The sequence below is a fragment of the Pseudonaja textilis genome, chromosome 3 (assembly GCF_049901715.1).
Source record: "Pseudonaja textilis isolate UNSWEBS1 chromosome 3, rPseTex1.2, whole genome shotgun sequence".
Classification (NCBI taxonomy): domain Eukaryota; kingdom Metazoa; phylum Chordata; class Lepidosauria; order Squamata; family Elapidae; genus Pseudonaja; species Pseudonaja textilis.
Window position 1 is genome coordinate 177,348,642 of NC_141992.1, and position 16,754 is coordinate 177,365,395.

At 36.0% G+C, this 16,754-nt stretch overlaps 1 long non-coding RNA gene across 6 annotated transcripts in view; it reads right to left on the reverse strand.

Annotated features, from left to right (window-relative positions):
• Positions 1 to 3,283: 3,283 nt before the first annotated feature.
• LOC113438234 (uncharacterized) overlaps positions 3,284 to 16,754 on the reverse strand; it is a 28,076-nt gene continuing 14,605 nt past the window's right edge. For 2 of the 6 annotated variants that reach the window (XR_015743271.1, XR_015743270.1), the window contains one exon: positions 3,284 to 6,120. This is a non-coding gene — a long non-coding RNA (uncharacterized LOC113438234). The remainder of the gene's footprint in view (positions 6,121 to 16,754) is intronic. The other 4 variants (XR_015743275.1, XR_015743274.1, XR_015743273.1 and 1 more) reach the window with 4 other exon arrangements.

Sequence of the window (16,754 nt, forward strand, 5' to 3'; positions counted from 1 at the left end):
AGTATTCTTTACAGGTTTGACATTACGAGGCCACTACTTTGAAAAAAAAAAACCTACACATCCCTAATCTAAGAGATTATACAGTTGGTTCCCCAGGCCATTCAGGGAAAATCAGAAGTTTTAATAAGGTGTGAAATAAAAAGTTTGATTTTGTGCTGTTTGATATGTTTAAATTTTGGGGGGCATATTCTTTTGTATAAATGGTGATACCCACATTTCTTACAAAGAGTGAAACGAATCCATTTTGGAAAGATACTTGATATAACATGTATGTAATTGGGTGAACACCACTTCTTTATATGCATGATGATGTCTGAGGCCTCTACATTTTAGAGGTTTTGTTGAAAAGCTACCTAAAACTCATTTTTAAATCACAACTGTACTGTTCTTTCATCTATTCCTGCCATTTCAAAGAATTCTGTTAAGTTAAAATCTGCCATCAGGAGGTTGGCTCTTCTTCTCTACCTCCCCCATAGCAAGGTACATGTTCTAGCCATTACCCTCATACCTTGCATTCCTTTAGAACAAGATGCATGGTTTCAAGAAGCCTTTATTCTCTATTTTTATTTCTAGGTTATTCTGAGGTACTAGCCTTTTGTTTAAAAATAATAAATGCACGCCTTAAGATTTGACTATGTTAGGTTATGTTGATCGTCTTCTCTGTATAGTTTACTAAAAGGTTCATTCTTAAAAAGAGAATGTTGATCTTGTACAATGAACAGAAATTGGCAAGGTCTGCTAAAACTGTATTTGGAAAATTATAATTCTAGAACATGTAATTTGTACATTTCAAAGGAGTTCTTGGTGGACATAGAGGACTTAGGTAGCATGATATCAAAGGGCAGTGCTAGAGATCTCCATTGAGAGAGCAATCCCACTGAAAACAAGATTGCCTACACTTCTGCAAGCTACGATGTTGTATCTCTGTATTTTGCTTCCATGGTTGTTAGGAAATGGTAGGAGGCAACTAGGAATTGGCTTCTTAATGTTTACCTCTTTGGAAATCCAATTTCATCTCTGGGTCTTAACAGACTTACTTGGTATTCTGTTTTATCACAACAGCTAAAGTAGGATTCACAAGTATTTTGCAAGTCAATGTCTTGTATTATTTTTGGTTCAACATTCTAGGCAGGCAGGTAGGTTTGTAATATTGATAACATCTATATATGCTATTTACTAGTTGTTTTAATAGGCATCTGGCCACATTTTCAAAGCAAGCATAGAGTTGAAGACATGCAGCATTTTTATTTTCTAAGCATGTTTCTGGATCTGTGTAGGACCTAGAAACTTAAACCTGATTGTTTTCATTTTTTAATTTAAATGTCTAAGATATACTAGGTTGGGTGAGACCAGATAGTCAGAGGATGCAGTGCTCAGGAGTTCCATGTTATCTTCTTTAGAAGAATTGTAAACATTGGGTGTGCGAACTGAGTTTTTTCCCTCCTTCCTGTCCTGCATTTCTTTTATTTCATGCCTTTTAGACTGTGATCCTAAAATTACAGATTCTCTTATTTTGTTGCTAACCTGTAAACTGGGAGACTTTCTGGCTGAAAAATAGAGTAGAACGTTTTAAAATAAACCAGTGAGATTATTTAGATAGCAAACCTAAAGAGTTTGGGATTCCGATTTGTAAAATCAGCAATTATGAGGTTGGGAGTTTTTCTTCTTTTACTCCATCACTTCACCTGAGAAACTTCACCCTGTAAAATGGACAAAGTCACAAACATAGGAGTAATGGGTAGTATTTCTTACACAGCATATCATTAGCTTTCCATGTCCCAATATAGGGCAGGCCATTAATTTAGATATTATGAAGAAGATATCACAAATTTGTAGTCTCTATGGCCAGTCGGTGAATGAAATGTTGTGGAGAGTAATAATATAGAGTTTTAAGATTTATACATTTGAGATGTTAGTAGACTGCAATTCCTGTGATTCTTGACTATGTTAGTTAAGAGCTGAAAGCTAACAACACTAGGACGTCCATAAAATCCCCATCTCAATAGCAGCCTTTCAAATAAGAGTATAAATAAGAGATAAGTAAGATAATACCCTCCTTTATGAGCCCTTCTTAGAAAGATTTTGGTGAGCATCTCACTATTTGCTTGTATTTTATAAATGCAGGCTGGTTGTCAAGTAGCCAAAATGAAATCATGTGACAATAGGGGGTGGACATTAGAACTTCAAATCCATGTTCTAAGTTCCTTTTTCAGGCTCCATTATAACTTCAAATGGTTGTTAACCAATCAGTCATAAGTCAAGGATTACCAACAAGCAGTAATACCCTTCATAAATTTCTCTAATGTCCTTTTGAAACTATTTCAAAAGAACCATGGTGGCGCAGTGGTTAGAATGCAGTATTGCAGGCTAATTCTGCTGACTGCCAACTGCCAGTAGTTTAGCAGTTCGAATCTCACTGGCTCAAGGTTGACTCAGCCTTCCATCCTTCTGAGGTGGGTAAAATGAGAACTCAGATTGTTGGGGACAATATACTGACTCTGTAAACCACTTAGAGAGGTTGTAAAGCACTGTGAAGCGGTGTATAAGTAAGTGCAATTGCTATTTGAACTGAACTTGTCCTATAGCAGAGAATTTTTGTCTGCCAGTCTGGTCTGGTCAATCTATATCATCTAACTATCTGTCTGTCTGTCTATATAGATCTATCATATATCATCTCAAAGAGTTTAATCTTCTCAAACATGCTAAGTATAAGACAGTCCAAGAAAGAGATAAATAGATGTGTTATTTAACAAAATACAAACAGCCGATGAACAAGAAATCTTTTGAAATGGAAATGAACATGGGCTTCATCAACAAGACTCATTCTTTATAGTTTTGTTCAACTGTGTTAGCACTGCTTTTTGTGCGTGAATGTTCCTGTCTTAGAGTATATTTTACTCATTCTGGATTACATGTTAGAGCATGCTGAGAGATTCCTTCTCCATGGCAAAATGTCTTTCAATCAACATCTTTAAAAGCACCAGTTAATATAACTTAACAGATTTTCTTAAAGAAGTAATGGGTGAATTTCTAATTTTTATAACCAGTGTCTAAACAGCCATACATTAAATGCTTATAGCAAGTAAGAATCATGAGTAATCAGTGGTAATTTTTCAGCCAAACATGAGAATGGGTAGCATGTGTGTATATATATTTTAAAATTTAAAATATTTACTTCATATTTATATACATATCTAATTTTAAAATTTAGTAATGGTAACTTAATCCATATTAAAATAATCGACAAATGAAACAACAGTTAAAAAGAACTATTAACAAATGGCAGGTTTTGAACATTTTTATTTGAAATATTTATACATTGCTTCACATTGGCTTACAAACTTAGCAATACATATTCAACATGTAAGATATTTAAAGGGCAACAAGTAACATATGTAACACAAACACAGATCAGTAAAAGAATTTCTATTTCTTTCTTGGACTGGGAAATAATTTCATGTGCTACAGAGAAAGTAGTACGCATCCTGGGGTTGCCCTACCAAAACTACTTTTCCATTAGCAAAGGGAACTGCAGCCAAGCCGGAAAAGTAAATCTTAATAAGCAGGTAGATTTATGAATATCAGAGTCAATTTGGTGCAGTGGTTAAGACACCAGGCAAAAAATCCAAAAACCATGATTTCTAATCTTGCCTTAGGCCCAAAGCCAGGTGGATGTCTTGGGCCAGTCACTCTCTCCTAACCCTAGGAAGGAGACAATGGCAAATCACTCCTGAAATCTTGCCAAGAACATTGCAGGGACTCATTCAATCACCAGGAGCCAACACACCGTACATGTATAGGTCCTTATCCAAATTAACACTAATAAGCAACTGTGAGCCAGCCACCACTAATTTTTTTTACTGATGATACTACCTTAAGAAGCATGGGGAATTAAAAGACCAGACAGCTTGCCAACAGAAGCAAGATCATCACATTCACAGGTTAACCTTGTCCCGTGGTGCAGCTATGGTGGAGTCAGTGGTGGGATTCATTTTTTTTTTTACTACCGGTTCTGTGGGTGTGGCTTGGTGGGCGTAGCTGGGAAAGGATACTGTAAAATCTCCAGCCATAGGTGGTATTTGCCGGTTCTCCAAACTACTCAAAATTTCTGCTACTGGTTCTCCAGAACTGGTCAGAACCTGCTGAATGCCACCTCTGGAGTGAGTACTGAGGAAGCTGCTTTCTTGGAAAGAAAATCACCACTTGCCTTTCTTAGCACTGACCTGCTTGATTCTCCTATTCATAAAATGCTGGACTTCTTTTCCCTTTAAGTCTCCAATCTCTTCTTACTAGTGGGGAAGCAGCGGCACTCTTTCTCTCCTTCTATTTTATTCTCACAGATTTCCTATTCTCTGAGGAATTAAGATGATGGATACAGCTGTTTGGATTTTTGCTTACAGCAGTGCATCTATTTTGTGGGAAGATTTTAAAAAGAGTGTAGCAACTGCAACGATATTTGGAGGGGCTTGTATATCTCAGTCCAGTCCTAGTGAACCACTGCACTTACCTAGTGTTGGTGGTGAATCAACCACAGGCTCCTGCCATGTGAATCTGTAGTCAACAAGCTATCCATTTGGTTAACATCATGATGTGTGAAAATGCCATCTGTCTGAAATAAACCCACATTTTGGATTTTGTTTGGTTTTGGCTTTATTTTCAGGCCTCTTCCAGATGGGCAAAGCTGTACTTGGGCATTGATGCATCATGTTAAATTAGGCTAAATGAATCTCATATATTTCATTGACTATCCCGGCTCACAGAAATGAACCCGTGGTTGTAAGCTTGCATATTCACCGCCTAATTTTATGCCTGGGTAAGTATGCAGGAAAACTGCCATTTTATCTCATATTTATTTTACTATATTAGCTTATTCAAAACTTTTTCAAATGTTCTTAAATAAATGCACTATCCCAGTATAAGAAGGAAGAATGGCAGAACCCGGGGGCAGAGTTAAAAGAGGGATCAGCCTAGAATCTTTATGTAGTCATAAGCAAACTAAGTTCAACTTCCCTTGAATCCTGTTGACCTTATCTAGCTTGTTGGTGAGAAGATTCCTGTGCACAGGCATTATTAGCAATAACTCAGTTTAATTAGACCTTCATATGTGGACCTGATCCTTCACACCTGACATCTGGTCTGTATTAAACCAAGCCATTACAAGAAAAAAATAAGGAGGCCTGGTAGGCACAATTAAAAGGCAGGCATCTCAAAGGTGCAAGGTTTGAATTCAGGATAACGCACAATTGTGACAAATTTTAGAGTGTGAAAACTTTGAAGCAGGTTCTTTAACTGAACACATTTAATTTCTACCTGCTGTGAGCAGGGTAATATTAGGTTCCAAACTCTATTTCCATTGATTTTCCTAACTCGTGATTCTAAAGCAGTGTTTCTCAATTGGAAACTGGGCATGGCTAGTCTAGCGAAGAGAAGGATCTGGGGAGACATGATAGTAGTATTCCAATATTTGAGGGGCTGCTACAGAGAGGAAGGGGTCAAGCTATTTTCCAAGGCACCTGAAGGCCAAACAAGGAATAATGGATGGAAACTGATCAAGGAGAGATTTAACCTGGAAATAAGGAGAAACTTTCTGACAGTGAGAACAATCAACCAATGGAACAACTTGCCCTCGGAAGTTGTGGGCGCACCATCACTTGAGACTTTCAAGAAGAGATTGGACTCCCATCTGTCAGAAATGGTGTAGGGTCTCCTGCTTGGATGGGGGTTGGACTAGACTAGATGATCTACAAGGTCCCTTCCAACTCTGTTAGTCTGTAATGCAATTCTCTGTAACTATAGCAAGTTTAAGATGTGTGGATTTCAACTCCCAGAATTCCCCAGCCAGCCATGGGTCTTAAAGTTCATATATTTTAAATTTACTAAGGTTGAGAAAACATTGTTCCAAACATAGCATTTTTGCAACTTTGACCAAATTCGACCCTGTGCTTAAAGTTCTTCTCTCCCCTCACATCAGCTGAGTTTCATCCTCCAAGGGTAGTTTGACTCATGTCTTTGCTTTCTGGGAGAGACGGCAGGGAGGCCTTTTTATTTCCTGAAGTGCTGGAATTAAAACCCACTTGAAATAATTTCAATTACAGCAGCATCGTGCAAATGGTTTGATTTCTGGAAAACAAAAAGGAAAATCAAGCACATCATTTTCTGTGTAACAGAGATATTTCATCAGATTGAGGCTTGCCTGCTTTATATTGCTCAGGCTATAGAAAGTTTTTTTTTTTTTTGGGGGGGGGTAAATAATGCATAAACAGCATTTGGAGTAGCTGAAATGGCCTTATGGTAAGGTACATATTCCTCCTTCTTACACAGTGGCAGGGTAGATGAAGCAAGACAGATTAAAGACCTCTATGTCTGAGGAATTTGTCTCATACAGTTCTCCAACATAAGCCAAATATGACTCTGGACATACTGATGGGTGCATGCCAATATCTAGTGGATCAGGAAACTGAACGAATGGGAGAAGGTTGCATTTTCCTCCATCCCTTATTCTTATTTCATCACCAGGAATCTTGTTTAATGGGAAGGAGACATTTTATGGGGGATGAACAATGAAAGAATCACAACCTTCATCCTGCTTTTACCTCCACGTCTAGAAGTTAAATAGGAAAGATAATTCCTTTCTGCCTGGGTTTGGATGTCCCCTAAATGCCATGCAAACATGGATTAAAATTGTGATTAAGATACTCTACCTAATCATGCTGTAACTGAGATATCCTGCAAATCAGGCCTAATTAACTTGGCCTGATACTCAATCTGTCTAAGCAAATCTGTTGAACTTGAAGCAAATTTCTCCAATATCATTGCTGAGAGCAAAAATACAATAATGTATCCTACGCTGCTTTCCTTAGCTGTGACATTTAAGCCACAGGTAACAACAGTGATGTAACTTTATGATCAATCCTCACATTTATGACCTTAACAAGTCTGTAAAGCAAAGGAAAATAAGATCGTAGGCAAAGTTATGGTTTCAATTAGTGAAAGTGGCTAGTTTGCTTAATTACTGATTTGATGCCAATTGTGGTCCCTACATGAAAACTATCTGTATGTTTTTACTGATTTCACATTGATGGGACATTTTTAAAGAATTTAAAATATTCCATAAAAAGTAGAAGATTACAAAACTCTTGGTTTTGTGTCATTTTTAAGCCATAAATGATGCTGGTTTTCCATCTCAAGCTTCAACAATATCCGAGTTTGTTTAGAAGCAGCGAATGAAGAAATTGAGAACTTCTACAGCAATTTGCAAAGTGTGCTAAATTCAACATTAAGAGAGGAGTGGTCCCCCTTATGGATAACAGGATGCAAGAGTTGGAGAAACAAAAAAAATATTGGAATTATAGAATGATATGGATAGGTCAATGCAACAATGCAGGAAACCAATAAGATTTTCTGGAGAAAAGTATCAAAAAGCATAAACAAGTTTCTTCAAATGGATGACACTGATTAAGGTTTGTATATAATGCACTATCAGAAAGCATTTTAGCAGAAGATATATTAATGCTTTCTCTCTTTTCCAGGCACTCTAGCAATGCAAAGCAAATAATTTGATAGTTTGCTCTGATAGCTTTTTTCAATGCAATTAAAAGGTGAAGCCAAGTTTCAAGTGGATCTGGAGAGGCCATATTAAATGCATCAGTGGTTCATTTCACTTCTAAAACATACTTTAAAAACTACATGATGTATCTTCATTTCAAAATAGTTGAATCCAGGCCTGGAGTTAGGCTGCAATTTTACACGCATATAATTGGAAGTTTCACTGTACTGAATTCCTCGGAGCTTCCTTTCAAGTGGTCATGCATGCTGTTCATTCAATGAAACATCCCATTTGTCAATGGCTTGCAGGAGTAATTATTATTAAGAAAACCTGGAGGTGGGAATAGAATCTCCTTAGGCTTTTTAAAAATTGGGTGCTCTTTAAAGCTATGTTTCATCACTACAAAATTTTCCAAGGAACATGATTTTGGTTCTTATTCTCTTATTGTCTCAAGGTGTTTTGACATGCTGTGCAAATTGTATGGATATGCATTTAATTTTAACTGGAAGTAGACTGTTAGGATATTTATTTGGACTGCAGTGATCTATAAGAATCATACGTAAACAAACAAGGTAAGATAAAGGCATCCTTGTGCAAAATGAGAAGGTGCTGAGCATCTGAACTTTTAGAAATGTACTTTAAGAATGCATAAGAAACAATATGGTCTTCCATGCTGACCGGATTGCTTGAACCAACTCAATTATTAACTAATCAGTTCCAGGGGGAAAAAAACTTCTCTAGAAAGCAAGTTGAGGACATCTCTATAAAAGAAGACCAAGATTCATTTGTTCATCTTGTTTATATCTGTTGATCTGTCACTGTGTTACACAAAGCTTTGGTTTTATTGACCACAATATGTTGACTAAGCTATAATTGGCTGTTTGAGCCATTCAGGCTAAGCTATGAATTCTCTTTCTAAACCACAATGGCTAGTTTTGCACAACACACAAAACCAAGTAAACTACATTTTAACAGCATGATGTGTGACCCTACAGTGGTGCTTTTTCCTCTATTTTAGCTACTATTTCAAGGTACATCTCATATCTATCTTTGTGCATGATTAAAATGTATTTATTTTAATTTTGCTAAATTTATATCCCATCCTTTTCCAAGATTTTAAGGTAGCATACAAAGATGTCCTCCTCTATTTTTTCCCACAACAATAATCCTGGGCACTAAATAATTTTCTGACCCCAAGTCACTTCCATAGTTGAAGTTGAACTTGGATCTCGCTGTCATGGTTAAACAGTCTGCAGTATCTATTACACTATATCGATTCAATAATCAGTTAAAAATCTGATCCTAACTAATGCTGTAACATCTGAATTCAAATTTCAGATACTATGTTTCTTTTAAATTTGAGAAAATCATAGCAAAGAAATATGTAATATATTAAATACTGAAAAGATCTTTCAAATATCGTTATAGAGAGTGGCTAAACCAGAGGCGGTATTCAGCAGGTTCTGACCAGTTCTGGAGAACTGGTAGCAGAAATTTTGAGTACTTCGGAGAACTGGCAAATACCACCTCTGACTGGAGATTTTACAGTGTCCTTCCCCTGACACGCCCACCAAGCCACACCCACAGAACTGGTAGTTTTAAAAAAAATGAATCCCACCACTGGGCTAAAAGGCTAGATTGGACTCTTGGGTTAAATCTCCATGCCAACATTGCTCTCACCATGGACTAGATCAGTGTTTTTCAAATTTGACAATTTTAAAGTTATGTGGACTGGCTGGGGAATTTGGGAGTTGAAGTTTACATATCTTAAAGTTGCCAAGCTTGAAAAACACCGGACTAGGTGGATAATATAACAACATACTTTACAGGAATATTGTAAAAATAAAATGAGAAAGGATCTATTGGCTCGAATGGACGATTATAATTTTCATAAACTGCTTACAGAATGGACATTTCAAGCAAATATTTTCTTTACAATGTTGCATTAGAAACATTTACTTGAGGTTTATAAATACCTGTACATGTCAAAAGTATACAGCATCCAGACAAAACTGCATTTGGAATGATAATCACAGATCCATGAGAGAAGGTAGATAGAAGCATGTCAAAGAAATCTGGAGCACACTGCAACTGGCACTAACTTGTGTCTTCCAAATATACAACTTCCACTGTCCCCCCTCTACGATAGCCAAATACATTTGGAGACCATTCATCTGGGGAAGGCTTGTATTGTACATTAAAATGCTCCGAGACACGACTATTCGTTCCATTCATTTACCACTCAAACCAGTGGTACTTCTTACCAAACCAGTAGGAAAACAGAAAGGGGAGAGAAACAAGAGCATTGTTCTTCCCTCCATCTCTTTTTCCTTATCTCTTCTGCCACTATTTATTTTGTTTCTTTGCTGTGCAAATAACCAACTACCTTCCAGAGGGGCTCAACCCAGCTCTTTTATGCCCTGCAGTCATGACAATGTCTTTTAAAGGGAAAATTGATTCTTTGGAATGCTGTGTGAGCACATACTTATCTTGGCCCTACAGCCCACACCTGTTGAACAGGTAAACCAGATCCTCAGCAATGGGCCTCAGCTACGACATTCCAGCTTGGCAAGCTATTACTCTCTAATTGCTACCTGTCAAGCAAGTAACCTAAGCTTTTGAACCAAGTCCAAACAAGCGCATGTTCCCACGAAATCCTAAACTTCTTGACCTTTGACCCCAGCACAGGGTTACAAATAATTTTAAGCAAGGATGGTTGGACTATATGAAGGCACTTTCAAATGGTCACCAAACTCAAGCCAATCCAGCCAACAGTCATATTTAAAGATGCTCCCAACAGCATGCCTGAAAGGCATTGCTTAAATGCATACCTTAAATGCTTCATCTGTGTAGATCAGGGGTGTCAAACTCGCATTGTCATGGTGCTGTCATGTGACATATCATGACTTCCCCCCCCCTTCGCTAAACCGGGCATGGGCATGGCCAGCGTGTGACGCATCTGGTCCATGGGGCGTGAGTTTGACAGCCCTGGTGTAGATGAAGGTGATGTTGGTATTTCCAGCCACTAACACCAGTGTTTCTCAATGTTGGCAACTTTAAACTATATGGACTTCAACTTGTAGAATTCCCCAGCCAGCACTGGGAATGCTCTGGATGTTGAAGTTCACACAGCTTAATATTGGCAAGGTTGAGAAACACTGGTGTAGCAGCTGGAAATATCAATAAGTCACCTTCTGCTTGACTCCCTGGCGTTGCACTGAAATCTGTCAAGTTTCCCATGGGGGAACCAGTTCCCAAAGCAGTATTTGGGAAAGGTGGAACAGGCACTTCTTGTTCTTTTCCTCCTTCCAGTTCAGGCTTGTTGAGCACAAAACAGCAAGACACAGTCAGCACTTGTTCCAAGAAAATGCACCTCCAAACAGGCTTATGCAATAACTATGGTATTGGGCAACTAATTTTCTCTTCCTTTTACACCATAAAAATAAATCTCAGAAAACTGCATATACTCCAGTTGTGCCACTTTGTAATTAGGGAAACATAACGAGTTTTGTAGATAAATCCAGGTGTTTAGACACATCAGAAAGGGGCAGACGTTCAAAGGTAGTAGCTCCCCTAATAATCCAGAGAAGTGCATTATTGGGTAGCAAATAAATAATGGTTCAGGTTTAATTATTTGGTTCAGATAAATAAAGTTCATGTTTGATTTCTTAGGAACTGAATGCCAAGAGTAATAGATGGTTACTCCTTTTGACATCTCATTTGTGTCTTATTAGAGTGTGAAGGAATTTACTTTTTTTCAGCTCAAGGATAGATGGCTAACCTGGTAATAGGAATGCTCACTCACGTGTTATTACTCAAATTATTATTACTCAAACTAAATATTGCACCAAACAGAACCAAATCCAATCAGATACTGCATTTGCAAGTACATATATGAAATATGATCAATCATATCTGTAATTAATGCAAGATCCACATCTTCTTCAAATGTCTGTTTGATAAACTATAAATATCATTTAAAACCACATATAGGCACACAATACAATAACTTACACTCTGATGATAAAAGGAGAACTTTGCCCTTTGGTAGGTGCTTTTTTACCCAGTGCAAAATTAATAATCAGATACAGGACAACGAATGCTAGTATAATTGTATCTGCTGCGGTATCTGCTATAACTTTTGTATTTTAGAGATTTAATTCTAAATTAAGAACACTTTTTGAATACCTTTGCTAACACAGCAATAGCCACCAGGGATGAAATTACAATCAAGTAATTGTCTGGGCTTCTAATGATAGACATGACTACATCTATTTTTCTGTCATCCATGATTGCTTATGCTGGTACCAACAAGAAGAAGTTTATTTTAGTTGTGTACCAGAATTATATTTATCCAACCAATCTATGGGTAGTACAGATAATCAGATTATATAGCCTTCAACTAATCACAAAGTCAGCTAAATTACTAACGTTTATGTAAGATTATTTTGATATCAGTTTACCGGAGAATATGAAAGTTTAGGTAATGTTATAGGAACAGAGTTTCTTTTATCAAACTTTTGATTTCTGATTATGTCAATGAAATCCCAGAACCAGGTTCATCTTAAAAGGAACATGTGAAGATTATCCATCTATGCTGGGTCTCAGTGGCTAATGCCAATGATAAATTTTATCAGCCCCTACAAGTTCATGCATTGAAACTTGTTTATGTTCCATGCAGGTGTGAAATGTGACAACGAGCAGGAGGGACAAGTTTGCAGATTTTTATTTTTATTTTTTGCAACACCATTAGTACTTTAAATGGTCCTTCAAACTTACTTTGCATGCCTCTGCTCTAGTACTGACAAGTCATCCAAATATATGCTAGTGATTTTAATGGATTGTATTTTCTATTTAGAGCCTGTTTATTCCTAAAGTATAAAATATGTGTGGGTGTGCATGCCTGCATTTAGGTGTGCAGGAGAAGAAAAAACCATGTGCCAGCAATAAGTATTTCTATTACTGCTTTGAGCTCCCCATGGTTTCAAAACTGTGAAGTGGCTGTAAGCTTTTAGCACCATGTCTAATTTATTGTTTTGTGTGTTGGGTACTTTGAATATTTACACAATAATTTTCTGCTGCCAAATGTATGTGTTTAATTGTTGTAAACAACTATAATATTTAATTAATATTTAATGTTCAATCACATGGGTGTGCTAACCTTTATTTAGTTGAAGCCTGGGAGAGGTCCAGTCAATTGTTAGCGCCTAATTAGTGACTAATCCTAGAGAGGAATATTCCCACACATAATCAAAATATCATTTGGTGACTTTTCCAATTAGCAACTCAACATCAAAAGAACTGAACGGTAGAAATTTTCTTACTCAGTTTTCTGACCAGTGTGGATGAATCAATTTGGACAATCAATTTGGCTATATATTCAAATCAATCCTGTGGAAGTTTGTTGACACAAGATAAAACAATCATAATCACAGGAAGAAGTTGAAATACTTGTTTTCAACTATGTTGAAAATGTGAGAATCTTAAACTATGTTAATAAAATGTAATTTCCTATAAAAACAGTTAAGGAAGTCTGGATTACCCTTCCTCTGCCAGATGGATTCCAAATGCTTGGTGGGAATTTGAGGAATTGCTGTGGTAACCTACCCATGGAGGACATAAAAAGGAGGGCATCCAGGAACATTTTTGGGTAGGGTAATCCTAGCCAAACTTAACTGCACTGTACAGAAGTCCGTTTCTCAGGCTGACTTCTAGGATTAAGTTTTATTGATACAAACAAAGCCAACTAAAATGGATCAAGAGAGAAAGTATCAATTTAGTCTTGAAAAGAACTGGATGGTTCTCAGCTTCTTTTTCTAACTGAGTATCTTACTCTGCTGCATCTTATTCAAAAGATGTTAGAGGTAAACATCTTAGAAGTAAAATCAATCTACTTTGATTTTCATAATTTGTAGAATACTAGAGTTTTATCCTGATGTTAGATCAATTTTCTTTTGAGGAAAATACTTTCATAATGTGTGCATTCTTCCACAAAGGGTAACAGGAAAATAAAGAAAGAAAAATCCAGCGTCATTGGGTGGTGCCCAGCATTAATGTTATGTAAACAGTGAGATGGTTCATACAAAGAAATTCCAAGAAGAGCTTGATCCAGCTATAGTCTATACTAGAAACAAATATGCAAACTTCTTCCTCTATAGATAACTATGTGTAGACATAGAGTGCTCTTAGGGTGCAATAGAAAATACTGCAACATTTGCCTGTTAATGATAACATTTGCTAAGAATCGAGGAATACAGACAGTTCATTTGAATGCACACAATCAGCATTATGCAGCCAACTTATCCTGATTAGCAAGGTTCCTATATTCCTATTCTGTGGTCTAATCTACATCATCTGTCCCCACCAAGCTTCATTTCCCATTTTAAAACCATCCAACCAGCTTATCTTTCCACATGGCTGAAACAAAATTAACCAGGGGGCCAGAGGTACTTTGACTTTTGAACTGAATCAGTATCAGGCTGCTGCAAACTGTAGACAAAAAGCAATTTCAAAATTACAATTTTGAAAATTACAAAGAAAATTACAATTAAGCATTTTCAGTGCTATCTTCAGTTTTCACACTGAATTTCACTGGATCTGAGAATCTTCCTTTAATCTTATTTATGTGGAATTTTTTTTAGATTTTTCCCATCAGAAACGATTTTTCTAAGAAAAGGCAAATTAGAATCTACATACAGCAGTAGTTCATGTGGCCTATTTAGGAATTTTTTATGATTTCAAAACTGGAATAAAAGTACACCCTTTTTTACATACATACATACATACATACATACATACATACATACATACATACATACATACATACATATCTATCTATCTGTGCCTCCATCTCTTTGAATTCATAATAAAACCAAAAGAGGAAACAAACAGCTGTCAACATCAAGAAAGCTTTTGATCTGTGAGCAGTTTTTGGAAGGCTTAACTTATTCCAAATAATTATTCTGAATATAAGGTGGAAAGATTCAGCAATACCTAAAAGGAAGAAGGGTTGGTGAAAATGATAGAACTTGGTGAGATGGCCAAATTGACTTCTTTGTTCAGAAAAATGACAATACCTATATCTATTCTGATTGGAAATCCATTGTGGACTTTTTGTGTAAAATAGAAAAAGATGAACTTATGGTTTATGGTTTTAATGATTAGGCAGAATAGATTAAACATAGAAGAGTATCATGATGTAACTTTAGAGAAGGAGGTAAATTTATAACTGTACTATAGTTGCTTGCACTTTTAGCTTTTGGTTTCTTTCTTTTTCTGTTTTCTTCCTTATACTATTTTGAATCGATTTTTATCTTTATTTTTTAAAAATTTTAATAAAATTGTTTTAAAAAACAAATATGAGGTGGAAATCCATGCACTTTCCCTTCGCTTCCAAGAGAAAAAAGGTTAAAAATAACAGAAAATATCAAAACCAATGATGATAGTCTTGATGTCTATCTAGACAAAATGTGATCAACACTTGCTATGGTTAAGTTACTACATAATAGACTAAAATAATTTTCATCTCTAAAAGCTTTAATTCCAGAAACAGGATTGAATGTGTATCTGTTAGTATACCCTTTCTCTGGCCAGACAAAATAATGTTAAAGCCAAGTTTTAAAGAGGTATATCATTCCTCATATCAGAAGAATTTGGCTGCATCACTAAGCGTATTGTTTTGGTCATCTAGCTTGCAGAAATATAGATGCAAAGGTGGGTGAATATTACCCATAAAATTTGCAGTGGTTTCTTATGATCATAGAGACATAGTCAGACTATTAAAATCAGCATCCTCTACAAACTTTACTCATTCATGCACAGCAACATGAGAGGGAATTAAATAAATGAAGATAAGATCTTTCCCTGAATGCTGCAAAAAAAGGGGGAAAAGAGCAGACATACAATATTTAACTACATCTATAAGAACAGGTGCTTCACTGCCACTATTAAAATGTGCAGATTGTTGACATTAGAAGGTCATGATTTGTTGTTGGGCTGGCATGCTTTTTTATGGTACAAGGGAACTAAAACACAGGGGTATTTTAGAAGGCATTATATACGGGAGTCTCTGTGGTTGAATTGGGAGAAGATAAAAAAACAGTGTTATTTGAAAATTCCAGTTTGGTTATCGACGATAGAAGCGTTTTCTTATCCTATAATCTATAAAAAGGAACAAACAGTTAACTATGGGAATTATTAGATGAAAAGGGTGAACTTAAATCGATGCAAAAATTGGAAGAACAAGGTATACGGATGAATTGGTTTTCATATTTGCAAATATATTCAAAGTACTATGAGGATTCCAAAGCAGAGGGATTTTATGATAAGCAAACTGACTTGGATAAGATTTTGATGGGTACTGATGAAAAGGTGATTAAAAATTGTATGGTTATTTATTGCAAATTAAGCTTGAGGAAGAACAAGTTAAAGAAACTATGATTGCGTGGGGGAGGAATTTTGGATATGGGATTGATTTAGAGAAATGGCAGAAATTATGGTCGCAAAATTATAAAATGACAATGTCTACAGCCTATAAAGAAAACTTGTATAAGATGTTTTACAGGTGGCATTTTCCCCGACAAGGATAGCAAGAATGTTTAAGAACAAATCCGAAAAATGCTGGAAATGTCATCAGAAACCTGGTTCATACTATCACATGTGGTGGACTTGTGAGGATGCTAGAAAATATTGGACTAAAATCCACATGTGGCTGGAAAAAATGACAAAGAAGCATATAGACTTGAAACCGGAGTTTTTTCTATTGGGAATACTACCAGATACTTATAGTAAAGAGTTGAAATATTTGATTGTAAATGTATTGACTGCTGCTAGGATTGTATTTGCAAAAAATTGGAAAAATGAGAAAATTCCATTGCAAGAAGAAGTTGTAAAGAAAATTTTGGAATGTGCTGAGATGAGTAGATTGACTTTTGAAATTAGAGAGCAAGAAGATAAACAATTTTATTTAGTTTGGGATCTTTTCTATCAATGGTTGAATGATGAAATATTAAAATATAAAAGTTAGATAATAAGGAATAATAATGACTTTATTTTCCCTTTCCTTTTATTGGTTTTTGATACTATATTTATATAATAGTTTTCTTTGTTTCTTTCTTTTTCATATTTGGGATAGAATTGGTATGATTATAAGATTTGTTTTAGAATAAAATATTTAAAATATAGTTATCTCATAAAGGCATGACCGAAT